Below are 13,370 nucleotides of genomic sequence, written 5' to 3' on the forward strand. Positions count from 1 at the left end.
TCACAGGTTGAGGCAGAGAAGTAGCTAAAGCAGCAGCACTCTGGTCTGATCACCAGAGAGCAAGAGAAATGGGGGTGGGCCTTGCAGAGCCATTTATCTCTTTGCGCTCCAATCAAACTGTGAGCTGATTAATCACACGTGTTCCTATTGGCCAGGTTGGTACAATAAACCTAACTATCACAGTCTTTTCATATAGCTCCTCTTTAACTGTATCACTTGTTATTAGAAATAAGAGGATATGCAAGCCTAGTCCAAGTTTGAAACATCTACATGGGTTCCAGGCAATTAGAGCTGTTGAGTCATTGGAATACTAAATGATCCAGAAACCATTAAAAGAAGATAGAAAGAACAAACAGAATCAATGTACCAAAAATAGTCAACATTTCAAAAGGTAGCATATGAGCAATAACAAATGGTATTGAAGGAAGTTCAAGCTGAACTGAAAGCATTAGCCAAAAACAAGGCTCCAGGAATTGATGAAAAACTGATGGAAATGTTGCAACAACCTGATGAAGCACTGGAAGCACTCATCTATACCTGAAAACTTGGAAGACAGCTATTTGGTCAACTCACTTGAAAGGATCCATATTTGGACCCATTCCAAAGAAAGGTGACCCCAATAAGTGACTATCTAGTTGAGAAGCAACAAAGCCCACATGGAAGAAGCCATAGTCTGTGTGACATGAGGTGTCAATGGGATAAGGTATCAGGCATCTAAGACCCAGAACAAAATCATACCAATGTGAGGTGGGGGGAGGAATGGAGACCCAAAGCCCAACTGTAGACAATTGAACATCCCTTCACAAAAGGGTCACAAGGAACAGATGAATCAGTCAGGGTAAAGTATAGCACCGATGAAACATATATCTTTCCTCTAGTTCTTTAATGCTTCCTCCCCCCCATTATCATTACCTCAATTCTACCTTACAAATCAGATTAGACCAGAACCTGCACAGAACGTGCTACAGATAAGAGCTCGAAACACAGGGAATCCAGGATAGATAAACCCCTCAGGGCCAACAATGAAAGTAGAGATACCAGGAGGATAAGGGGAAGGTGGGAGAAGAAAGGGGGAATCAATCACAGGGAAAAACAGGGGGACAAACAACAGAAAAGTTGGTGAAGGGTGACAGAGGACAATGTCAGATATGAAAATAATAATCTATAAGTTATCAAGGGTTCATGAGGGAGGGGGAAAATGAGGAGCTGATACCAAGGGCTCAAGTAGAAAGAAAATGCTTTGAAAATGATGGTGGAAACATATGTACAAATGTGCTTGACACAATGGATGAATGTACAAATTGTATTAAGATATATAAGAGCCCCCAATAAAAGTATTTAATAACAAAGAAAAGTGATCCAACAAAATGCACAAATTATAGAATCACATCATTGATATCACATGCAAATAAAATTTTGCTGAAGATCATCCAAAGGCAGTTGGAGCAGTACATTGACAGGGAACTGCAAGAAGTTCAGGCAGGATACAGAAGGGAACATAGAACAAGTACTACCATTGGTGATGTCAGATATATCTTGGCTGAAAACAGAGACAACCAAAAAGATGTTTACTTGTGTTTCATTGACTATGCATAGTATTCGATTGTGTGTATTATAACAAGTTATTGTTAACTCCAAAAATAATGGGAATTCCATAACAATTTATTGTGTTCATGCAGAATTCAAACATGGACCAAGAAGCAATTGTATACACAGAACAAGGGAATGTTGCATGTTTTAATATAACCTCCCTGGGGGACGGGCAACAGAAAAGTGGGTGAAGAGAGACGTCGGACAGTGTAAGACATGACAAAGTAATAATAATTTATAAATCATCAAGGGTTCATGAGGGAAGGGGGAGTTGGGAGGGAGGGGGAAAGATGAGGAGCTGATATTAAGGGTTTAAGTGAAGAGCAAATCTTTTGAGAATGATGAGGGCAATGAATGTACAATTGTGCTTGACACAAATGATGTATGCATGGATTGTGATACGAGTTGTATGAGCCCCCAATAAAATGATTTTTAAAAAATTAGGAAAGATAGGCAACTGGGTTGTCTGCTGCCACGATAGTTATTCAAACTGTATGCTGAGCAAATAAGAGAAGCTGAATTATACACAGAAGAATGCATCATCAGGATTGGGGGAAGATTTATTAACAACCTGAGATATGCTGATGACACAACCTTTTCTGCTGAAACTGAGAAGAACTTAATGTACTTACTGATAAAGATCAATGGTTGCAGCCTTCAGGGTGGTTTTCAACGGACTGGAAAAAAAAGACCAAAATCTTCACAACTAGACCAATAGGTAACATCATTCAAATGGAGAAAATATTGAAGTTGTCAAGGATTTCATCTTTCCTGGATGCACAGTCAACACTTAGGGAAGCAGCAGTCAAGAGATCAATTAATGCATTACATTAGGTAGATCTGCTGCACAATACCTTTTCAAAATTTGAAAAACAAGGATGTTACTTTGAGGATTGAGGTAAGTCTAACCCAAGCCATGGTATTTTCAATGCTTGTCATGCATATGGAAGTTGGAGAATGAGTAAAGCAGGCCAAAGAAAAAGCAATGCATTTGAACTATGGTGTTGAATAATTCAATAGGAAATTCAAAGCCCCATGGACTGTCAAAAGAACAAGCATATATGTCTTGGAAGGAGTATATGAGAATGATTTTTCCTCAAGTACTTTGGACATGTTGTCAGGAGAGACCAGTCCCAGTAAAACGACACCATGCTTGTAGAGTGAAAAAGAGGAAGGCCCATGACAAGATGTATTGACACAGTGGCTGCAACAATGGGCTCAAAATATTAGAACAATTGTGAGGATGGTGCAGGACCAGGAGGTGTTTAGTACTGTTATATGTAGGGTCGCTGGGTCAGAACCAACTTGAAGGCACCTAACAACAGCACAAACTCAAATCCTTGAGCTATTTCTCAATAAGCCAAAGAAATGTTCTTCCTTTCTCTTCCTTCCTTCCATCCTTATTTCTCCATTCTGTCTTCTTCAATGTACCTAATATATTTATTGCAAGCTTTTGGGAGCAAAGAGATTCTGTTTTGTTTCTGTATTTCTTTGTTCTTAGTTCCATTATTTCTATCTCTATTGTACTGAAAGCTTTACGTCTTATTTTTGCATCTATTGAACATTTTCCTTTTGAAATTTATTTGATCACTGTCTCTGGTATATTGTTAGACAGAGCCCTGGTGTAGTAGTGGTTATCCATTGGGCTGTGATCCACATGGTCAGCAGTTCACAGCCACCAGCAGCTCTGCAGAGGAATGACTGGGACTTTTAGACCTGTAAATAGCAACCCCACAGAGTGTTACTATATCTCAGCATTGACTCAGTGGCAAAAAAAAGAAAGCAAGGCTTGATATTGAGCTATCTTCACAATCAGTGCTGTGTGGAGCCTATTACTGCAGCTACTAGGCTAATACATCTTGTTGAGGATCATACTTTATTTTACTGACCTTTAACTTTACAAAGCATAGCATGTTTTTCCTCCAGGGATTATCCCTCCTGATATCATGTCCAAAATACATACAATGAACTCTCACTCTCCTTATTTCCAAGGAGCACCCCATTGTATTTCTAAGACAGATTATTTGTTCATCTAAGAGTCCATGATATATTAAATACCCAACACTGTATTCAAAAGCATCAATTATTCTTCAATCTTCCATATTCCTTTTCCAGTTTTCCCATGCCTATGAGATATATGACAATTAAAAATGGCTTTGGCCGAGCACACTTTCGTCCTCCAAGTAACATCCGCTGCTTCCATGAACGATGATTATGGATACGTGTGAAATGAAATCCTTGAGAACTTCAGTCTTTTTATGTTTCTCCTGAAATTTGGGGGCCTGTTAGGAGGTTTTTTGATTTCTTGATATTGAGTTGTAACTCATACTGAAGGCTGAAGGCATTGAAGTTTGTCAATAAATGCTTCAAGTCCTCTCAGCAACCAATGTTGTGTCATCAGCAGATCACTGGTTGTTGATGACCCTTCCTTTAATCCTTACGTCTTGTTCTTCGTAAATAGGAGTGCACTTTCTCATTTTATTTGCTCAGCATACAGATTGAATAAATTTGGTGAAAGTATGGAACTCTAATATACATCTTTCCAGATTTTACACCATTCGGTATACCATTGTTCTCTTCAAAAGAGTGTTTCTTTGTGTGCATGTAAGTTTCCCATGGGCACAATTAAGTGTTCTAGAATTCTCATTTCTTGAAATATTATCCATAGTTTGCCATGATCTATAAAGTTTAATGCCTTTGCATAATCAATAAAACACAGGTAAACATACTTCTGGTACTCTCTGCTTTCAGCCAAGATCCATAATATCAGCAATTATAATGATAAGAGGTTTTGTTCCAAGACCTATTCTGAGTTTGGCTTGAATTTCTGGCAGTTCCCTGTCTGTATGCTGCTGCAACTGTTGTTGTTTTTTTTAATCCCCACCAACAAATATTACTTGCGTATGATATTAATGTTGCCCAGATGGCAGAGTGGTTACAAGTTGGGGTGTGAACTGCATGGTTAGCAGTTCAAAACCACCACCCAATGGGGCTTTCTACTCCCATAAGCAGTTACAGTTTAGGAAACTCACAGGGGCACGTATACGCTGTCCTACAGGGTTGCTGTGAGTTGGCATCAACTTGAAGGTAATGAGAGTTTTTGTTGTATTAATGATAATGTTTCATAAATTCTTCATTACATTGAGTCACCTTTGGCATAGGCACATCAATAGGGTTTGCGCAGGTAGCTATTTTACAAATTCCTTGGCATAGATGAGCAAGTACTTCAAACGCTGCATTGTTTTACTATAAAAAATATATAGCATAGCTTAAGTTGAGGGAAAAAGTCTTTCAACCTAGTACCATGTAATACTCATGGCAAAACAGCCTCTCATAGCAGAGTCTGCAAGAACTTGGTCAGAACATCTGAAGTGCTTTGAACTGTGGCTAAGGCCTCTAGAGACTTTTATTCAGCCAAATGGATTTAATGCAACATAATTTATATTTTTTCACCTGTTCTCCCTAGCTTGTAGAAATTCCATATACCTTTTAGGGACACACCTAAGTATAATATTTAGACTTGGCTATGGAATGCTTGCAATTACCTTTAATTATTTAAATTTTGTTTTGCCTTGCCCATTGGAACCTTTGGCTTATTTAGATATTTTGCTTGTGAACAAATGTAATCAAAGTATTTAAGAGACTAGAGTAAAACAAGGACATAATAGGAACCAGCTCTGTACTAAAATGTTTCACATTCATGTATCTATGCCTTGGGAACCAAATTTATACAATGGGATTAATGCCTGAGAAAGTATTTAACAGTATTATACAAACTAAGATATTTTTGTTCAACGAACAGTTGTTTTCCTTAATGTAAAAACATTAATAAAAATAATTACAAAGGTGACATAATTGGTTATTCTTCATTTCTGGAGAAAGAGCCAGAATTAGATCTTTAACCAAAAAATATATATTGCAAGTTAGTTGAGTTTATTTGGTTGGTGGAGGAAACTAGGAAAGCTCAGATCATAGAAAACTGAAAATTTTGGTAACTGTTGTAGAAACGTTTCAATAGGAAAGAGGGAATTCTCAAGTAACCATCATATACATATTCAGCTGTTAATATATGAAAAGCCACAACTTTATAATGTGCATTCCTGCCCCTTTATTCTATTCCCTACAGTATTTCTAGAGCAGACATTTAAAAAAGGCAAATCCTTGCTTAATTTTGTTTAGTGCATACATATATACTTTGAATGAAATCTAAATTTGTTATCACCTCAACCAAAACACTTTCCCCAATGGGACTCAATATCCTAATTATAATGAACATATTTGAGACAGTGGAGTATAATAAGAATGTAATAGGAATTAACTCTAATATTAAGTTTCATCAGTTTGCATATGATGTTGCCTTTGCTTGGAACACTCTTTCCAGTGAACCTCCACCACATGCCCACACACCTATCTGTCCTATTGTATCCTCTGTGTTGATAGCTCATATTAATTCTTCAGGTCTCAGTGTAGTTGCTTAATTTTTCTCATCGATACAATGCACTAAAGATAGAACCTATCTCAAACGGTTGTTGGGATGATTACATGAGTTCATCCATGAATGTTCTTTTAAAATTGCTAATGACATTGTAAATGTTCCACAAATGCTTAGTTTCAATTTGCTTTTATTCACAATGCTTCACACAATGCCAAGTATATAGCACATGCCAATAAATGCCTGAAGAATGAACAAATAACCAAGAAGTAGAATCCAAATCAACCAGTTGTCACTGAATTGACTCTGGGTCAGGATGATCCCATGTTTCAGAGTAGGACTTTTCCATAGATTTTTTTGATGGCTTACATTTCAGAAGGAGATTTCTAGGCTTTCCTTCCAAGAAACTTCTCAACAGACTTGTACCTCCAACTATCTGATGAGCAACCAAGTGTGTTAACCATTTACTTCACCCTGGATTCCAAACACTATAATCCAGGAAGTCTTATTGCTAACCAGTGAGCTATGTGAGAATAAAAATACAACTTAACTTCTCATGATTTCATTCATAGTACCTAACACAGAACTAGGTACTATGTAGTTTCTCAATCCATATGAGTTGCATTACCATAAGATGAAAAATTCTAACTTTGTGTATAAACTTATTATAATTACTAAGACTCATATTGAAATCTTCAATAAATAATTTCCAAAAATTTAACAGAAATGTAGAACTCAACCCTCCTCCTGTGAACCATTTCAGTACATATTTTATTATCATTGAGGATGGAGTCAGATTATAGTTGGTTCTCAGTGAGACTTGCCTCAGTCAGTATGACTCACACCACAAAAATAAAGCCCCCCACCTCCAAAAGAAAGAGACTTTCACAATACTCCTTTCTTTCTTTGAAAACATTAAAGGGATTACTTCCAATATGGTGCTTCTAAGGGAATACCTCCACTGATTAGTACAAGTTAGCACTGATGGAAAATAACCTTGAAAGTTGAATTTGCACTGTCCAGCTGAGCCAGTAATGCACAGGGGAGGAGTGAACAGCTACACATACATAGATGGAAAGAATGCAAAAGCCTGGACAACCTTGGAGAAGCTAATCAAGGGGCTGCATCCTCGTGCTGCTGCTAATTCTTAATTGCTTAATCCTTAGTACATTATATGACCTCGGTAAGCCCTGTGCTTTTATCTACAAAATGAAAATGAGGTGAATTTCACATTGCAGACTTACATAATTCATTTTATAGTAATGTAAACTTTAATAAGACACTACATATTTAAAGTATGTATGCTGAATGGGTAATATACATAGATACCATAGGTATTCCAGGAGTGCTTACTATTCTTATCATTATGAACTTTGAACCTTGCTATCTTAACTTGTGAACCGGATGTAAGGAAGAATAGAGTACTGATTTCCAAAACGAAAACACTTAGAAGATTTGTAGGCTTTTGCCAAGAGTTTTTTGTATGAAAATTTGTACCTCCAGTAGTAAGTATCTGCAGTGAGTAACAACCCGAAGAAAGAGTGTCCAGAGTTCTGATGATCCAAAGATAAGTTTTATTTTCAAAGTACAGCTTTATATATTAATGAGGCAAGGGTGCAGAGAGCGCATAGTGCAACAATAACATCGTGATAAGATTTTGCTAAGCACAAACAATTCCTTGGGACTAATCTTGTCTGTCTCAGTGTACTCAGGGCATCTCAGAATGTGAGAAAATATCGTCCCAGCATTCCGGGTTACACAGTGTCCCCAAACACCCCAGAGAGTCACTACTAAAATTCAGTGACTCTCTAAAAAAACTTTAGAACCATTTGCATCATATTTCAATAGGACATTAGAGTTTATTTCTGTAACTTTCTATATCCTTAGCTATAGATCTGTGTCCTTAGCGAAGTTACTTATAACTTGTGCCTTATTTTCTACTTCTTTGAGGTGGAAATACTAATGGCATATACCGCATAGTATTCTTTTGAGGATTAAATGAAATTATTCACTATATTTCTCATCAAGAGAGTTAGCATACAGTGCAAAAATGAATAAATATTAGCAATGATACTGGCATCATAGTTTTATCCCTGACCTTTGCAATCTATTTGATGTTTCTTGAGTCTAACACATTAGAGAGTCACATAAAGTTATAAATAGGTTTGAGAGAAACAATATTTGTTCTTGCTATTATGTTCCATTGAGATGGTGACTCCTCGTGACCCTGTGTACAACACAATCAAACACTGCCCAGTCCTGCTCCCTCCTCACCATCTTTGCTGTGTTTGAGCCAATTGTTGCAGCCATGATGTCAATCAATCTCATTGAAGGTCTTCCTCTTTTTCACTGACCCTCTGTTTCACCAAATATGATGTCCTTTTTCAAGGTCATGGTCTGTCCTGATAACGTATCCAAAGTACACGAGAGGACGTCTCACCATCCTCATTTCCAAGTGCACCTGCATGTATTTCTTTGTTCTTCAGATTTTTTTTCACTCTTCTGGCAGTCCACTCTACTAATATTGTCTTCGTTCAGTCAAGATCTATTTGACCTCAAAAAGATATCATTTGTGCCAAGTCAACCCCACATTTCAAATGCATCAATTATTCTGTAGTCTTCCTTATTTTCTGTCCAACATTCACATGCACATGAGGTGGTGGAAAATATCATGATTTGGGTCAGGCACAGCTTAGTCCTCCAAGTGACATACTTGCTCTTTAACACCTTAAAGATATCTAATGCAGCCAATATGCCCCATGCAATATATTATTTGATTTCTTGATTTTTACTTCAATGAAAATTGATTGTGGATCCGAGAAAAATGAAATCCATGGCAACCTCAAATATTTTTCTCCATTTATCCTGATGTTGTCTATTGGCCCAGTTGGTTTTCTTCACATACTTTTAATCCATACTAAAGTGTGAAGTCCAAGACTTTCCTCAGCAAATGCTTCATATCCTCCTCCATTTCAGCAAGTACGATTGTGTGATCTGCATCTCACAGGCTGTTAATAACCCCTCCCCCAATTCTGATCCTGCATTTTTCTTCATATAGCCCAACTTCTAGCATTACTTGCTCAATATGCAGATTGAATAAGTATGGTGAAAGGATGTGACCATGATGCAAAGCTTTCCTGGCTTTCAACCATGTAGTATCGCTTGTTCTGTTTGAATAACTGTTTCCTGGTCCTTGTACAAGTTCCACGTGAACACGATAATTGTTCTGGAATTCACATTCTTTGCAATTGTTATCCATAGCTACTTACGATCCATGTTGCCGAATGGCTTTGCACAGTTAATAAAACACAGGCAAATATCTTTCTTATGTTCTTTGCTTTCAGCCAAGATGCACCTGGCCTCCCCAATGATATCCCCTGTGCCAAGTCCTCCTCTGAATCCAGCTTGAATTTCTAGCCATTCTCTGTCCATGTCCTGCTGCGTCCATTGTTAAATTATCTTCAGCAAAGTTTTACTTGCATCTGATATTAATTACACTATTTTATAATTTCCACATTCTGTTGGGTCACCTTTCATTGGAGTGAACACAAGTATGGTTCATTTCCAGGTGGTTGGCCAGGTAGCTGTTTTCAATTTTCTCAAAATAGAAAGGCATGCTTACAGTGCTGTAGTAGCTTGTGGAAACATTTCATTTGGTATTCCGTCAACTCTTGGGGCTTTATTTTTTCCCTGATGCTTTGGATGTAGCTTGGACTCCTTCTTTCAGTACAGCCGGTTCTTGATTACATCTTTGAATTATATTTGAATGTCAACCAGGGCTTTTTGGTACTCTAATCTTTGCATCTGATTTTTATGCTTCCTGCAACATTCAATAGCCGAAAGACTCCTTCAGTATTTCAACTCAAGGGTTGCTTTTTTTCTGGAGTTCTTTCAGCTTTACATGTGCTGGACATGATTTCCCTTTGGGTAGTTCTCGCTCCCGCCTGTGCACACTTAATTACAATATTGTACTTTGAAATGTTCTGTAGTGGTGGTGGTGGTTCTCACTTCACCATCCCTTCCATTTGCTTGAAATACTCTACATTCCAGGACCAGTTTCCGAGCCTCTTCTGATGTTCACTTTGGCCTTTCCTGTCTTTCATGACTTTTGGATGACCGTTTTCTTAATGTGTGATGTTCCCATATCATCCACAGCTCGTCGGGTCTTCCGTCATTAGTGTTCACGGTGTCCAATTTGTTCTTGAAATAAAATGGGATATACTGAAAATTATCTTTTGCATTTTGTGGACTTCTTCAGAATTTCTTCAGTTCCAAGCTGAATTTACCTATGGGAACTTGATGGTCTTTCTGTTCCATAGTCAGCTCCTGGCCTTGTTTCAGTTGCTAATATTAAGCTTTTCCATCATCTATATCCACAGGTGTATTCAATTTGTTTAATTGGTATTCCATCTGTTGAAGTCCCTAGTAACAGTTTTTGTTGTTGAGAAAGTTATTTGCAACGACGTTGTTGGTCTTGCAAAATCCTATCTTGTAATTTCCAGCTTCATTTCTATCACAAAGGCCAGATGTCCAACTGATATTTGTTTATGACTTTCAAATTCCAATTGCCAACATTTATCAATGCATCTTGACCGTATGCTTGATCATTTTCAGACTGAAGAGTTTGGTAGAAATATTCAATTTATTCTTCACTCACTTTAGTGGTTGATGTGTAAATTTAAATAAGTATATTAACTGAACGTCCTTGTAGGTATATAGATATTTTCCTTTCACTGACAGCCTTCCACCTCAGGATAAATCATCAAAAGTTCTTTTGATGATGAGTGTAAAGCCATTGCTCTTAAAATAGTCATTCCCAGTATAGTAAATCCTATGATTGTCTAAATAAAAATGGCCAATGCAGTCCATTTCAGTTCACTAATGCCTAGCATATGGATCTTTTTTGTGTCCCCTGACATTTTTGATGACTTTCAATTTTTGTAAACTTTTACTTCATATAGCCCATGTTCCAGTTAATAATTCAGGTTTACAACTGTTTCTTCTTTTTTCCATCAACATAATTATGGTTAACTCTACATTGAGGAGGTAGCTCTGGTCCAATTTTATTTTGCGTGCCTTCCAATCTGAGGGGCTTATCTTGAGGCACTGTCTCTCACATTAATTCACTGCTATTTATAAAGGTTTCAGTGATGAATCGCTCAGAAGTTAGGGAGCCTATCCCTTATTTTCAGGCTGTTCTTAGTTTGGAAGATCCTCTGAAATCTATTCATCATGGGTGACGTTGCTGGTAGTTGAAAAATTGGTGATATAGCTGACAGCAGCACAGTGATATGAAAGCCACCAACATACAACACACTGAGAGACAAATAAATACTTGTTTTCGAGAAAGAGTATACTGAATGGCAAAGAACTTCTCCATCTATTAAGGGCTATGATAATTTGCAGCCTTTCACCAGTAGAGGTTGCGACCTGAAATATTATACTCAACTCCATAATGGGATTGGCCATGAACAGCTAATCATGTGTAACAAGATTAGGGTGGGATGCTACCCTTTTACTCAGGTAAACAAATATATACATATATATACAGCATAACACAAGGACCTACTGTATGCAAAGCACTGTTGTAGATGCCTTAGAGATGCTACCTGCATCCTCACAGTAATGAAATATGGTGGGTATAAGTGGCAGTTACATAATCTCCTGTCAACTTCCGAAGGGGTGGAGTCTAGCCTGTCAATCAGGTTGCAGCTTGATGACCTCATTTGGAGGCCAGATACACTTCTTTCGAGACATTTCTGTAGCTGCACTGATGGAGCCAGAGCCCTGGAGCTAGAGGAGTCACGTGGAGACCACTGCCAGTGCTGAGATGCTTCCAGAGCCACTGGATCCACAAGACTTTCCAACCACTGGCCTGCATTTGGCATCGTTGCATGTGTTTCTTGAGTCTGACAAGGAATTTACAGACGGGTATTGGACATATGACTTGATCTGGACTGGGCTGGAACATTTTCTGAATATACAATTACCCTTTATATAAAGCTCTTTCTTATACACAAATGAGTGTCTCTGGATTTATGTCTCTAGTCAACTCGGACTAACACAGTATGGTAACTCTCCTTTTAAGGGCTATCAGATATTTCATGAAGCCTACCAAATATAACGCAGTTAAGATACAAACTAAGAAAAAGGAAGAACTGTCCGTCTGACACCAAAGCCTGAGTTCCTTTTTGCTACATCTTTGGATTGTCATTGTGAATTTGTTTACCGGGTTATCTAATTGTCATCCACAAAAAAGAGAGCCCCCAAGGATGAGACTGAGGACAAGCAAGTTCAAGAAGAAATGAGAGCAAAAGGAAATAGCTCAAACACAGATTGGCCTCTGATCAATGCTGCCAAAGGTTGGTCTTTGCACCTCTACCAAATAGACATTAGGAAAAAAGAAACAGCATCATATAGGGGGCAAAAGGTACTATTTAAATAAAGCATATGGGGCATCTGCCCATTTGTTTTGTTTTACTTTCTGATATTGTTTCATTGACTTTTCCAGTAGCTTCCTTACTACTCAGGAAGGTATTTCATTCACATTTCACTTTTGTTCATTAGACTTCATAGTGAACTTCTCCCTTCTTACATTGTGGATGTGTAAGCTGATTTGTGACATCATGGTTATAGTCAGCCCCATCACTGCAAAGTTATCCATACTAAATTGATCCACAATGAAGAAAGCACCAGAGCAGGGAAGTGACTCAGGAATGTAGCATTAAAGCAATGGGAGATATTCTGAAAATGCTATAGTTCTAGACACTGGATGGTAGACTTATAGATAGATGTAGGAGGGACCTCTAACTCGCCTGTGAATTTCTAAACATTCACACCAAACAATGAGGTGCTATGGTTAATATGTTTTAGGGGTGAAACTAACTAGACATTCTTTGAAGTTGCCCAACTGTAGTTCTGGCCACATAGCTGAATCGTCTTTCTCAAATCTTCCTTCCTGAACTTATCGATAGCCCCCAACCACTTTTAATCAAGGCAGTGAAAGAAGAGGATTCACCATATTGCTCCATCTTCAAACGTTCTCTCCTTCTGTTCTCACCCATAGATTCCACCAGACTAAACTGAATAAGGAGTTCTCAGTGCATGGAGAACTTGTTTGGCTGCTAACCCAAATATTGTAGATGAAAGTCCACCAAGAGGGGCCTCAAAAGAAATACCTGGATAGTTGCTGCTGATACTCCACAATGTTGAAACTCCTAAGGAAGGTAGTTCTTTTTCTTATAGACACAGGGTTGCCAGGAGTAGGAATCAACTCAAGGCAACTGGTAACCTGGGAAACTCAATTAATACACCGGGTTCCTAGAAAGACAAACTCAAGGGGCTACTT

Source organism: Echinops telfairi, unplaced genomic scaffold (genome assembly GCF_000313985.2).
Source record: "Echinops telfairi isolate 266 unplaced genomic scaffold, ASM31398v2 ScPeMD7_6080;HRSCAF=6971, whole genome shotgun sequence".
NCBI lineage: Eukaryota > Metazoa > Chordata > Mammalia > Afrosoricida > Tenrecidae > Echinops > Echinops telfairi.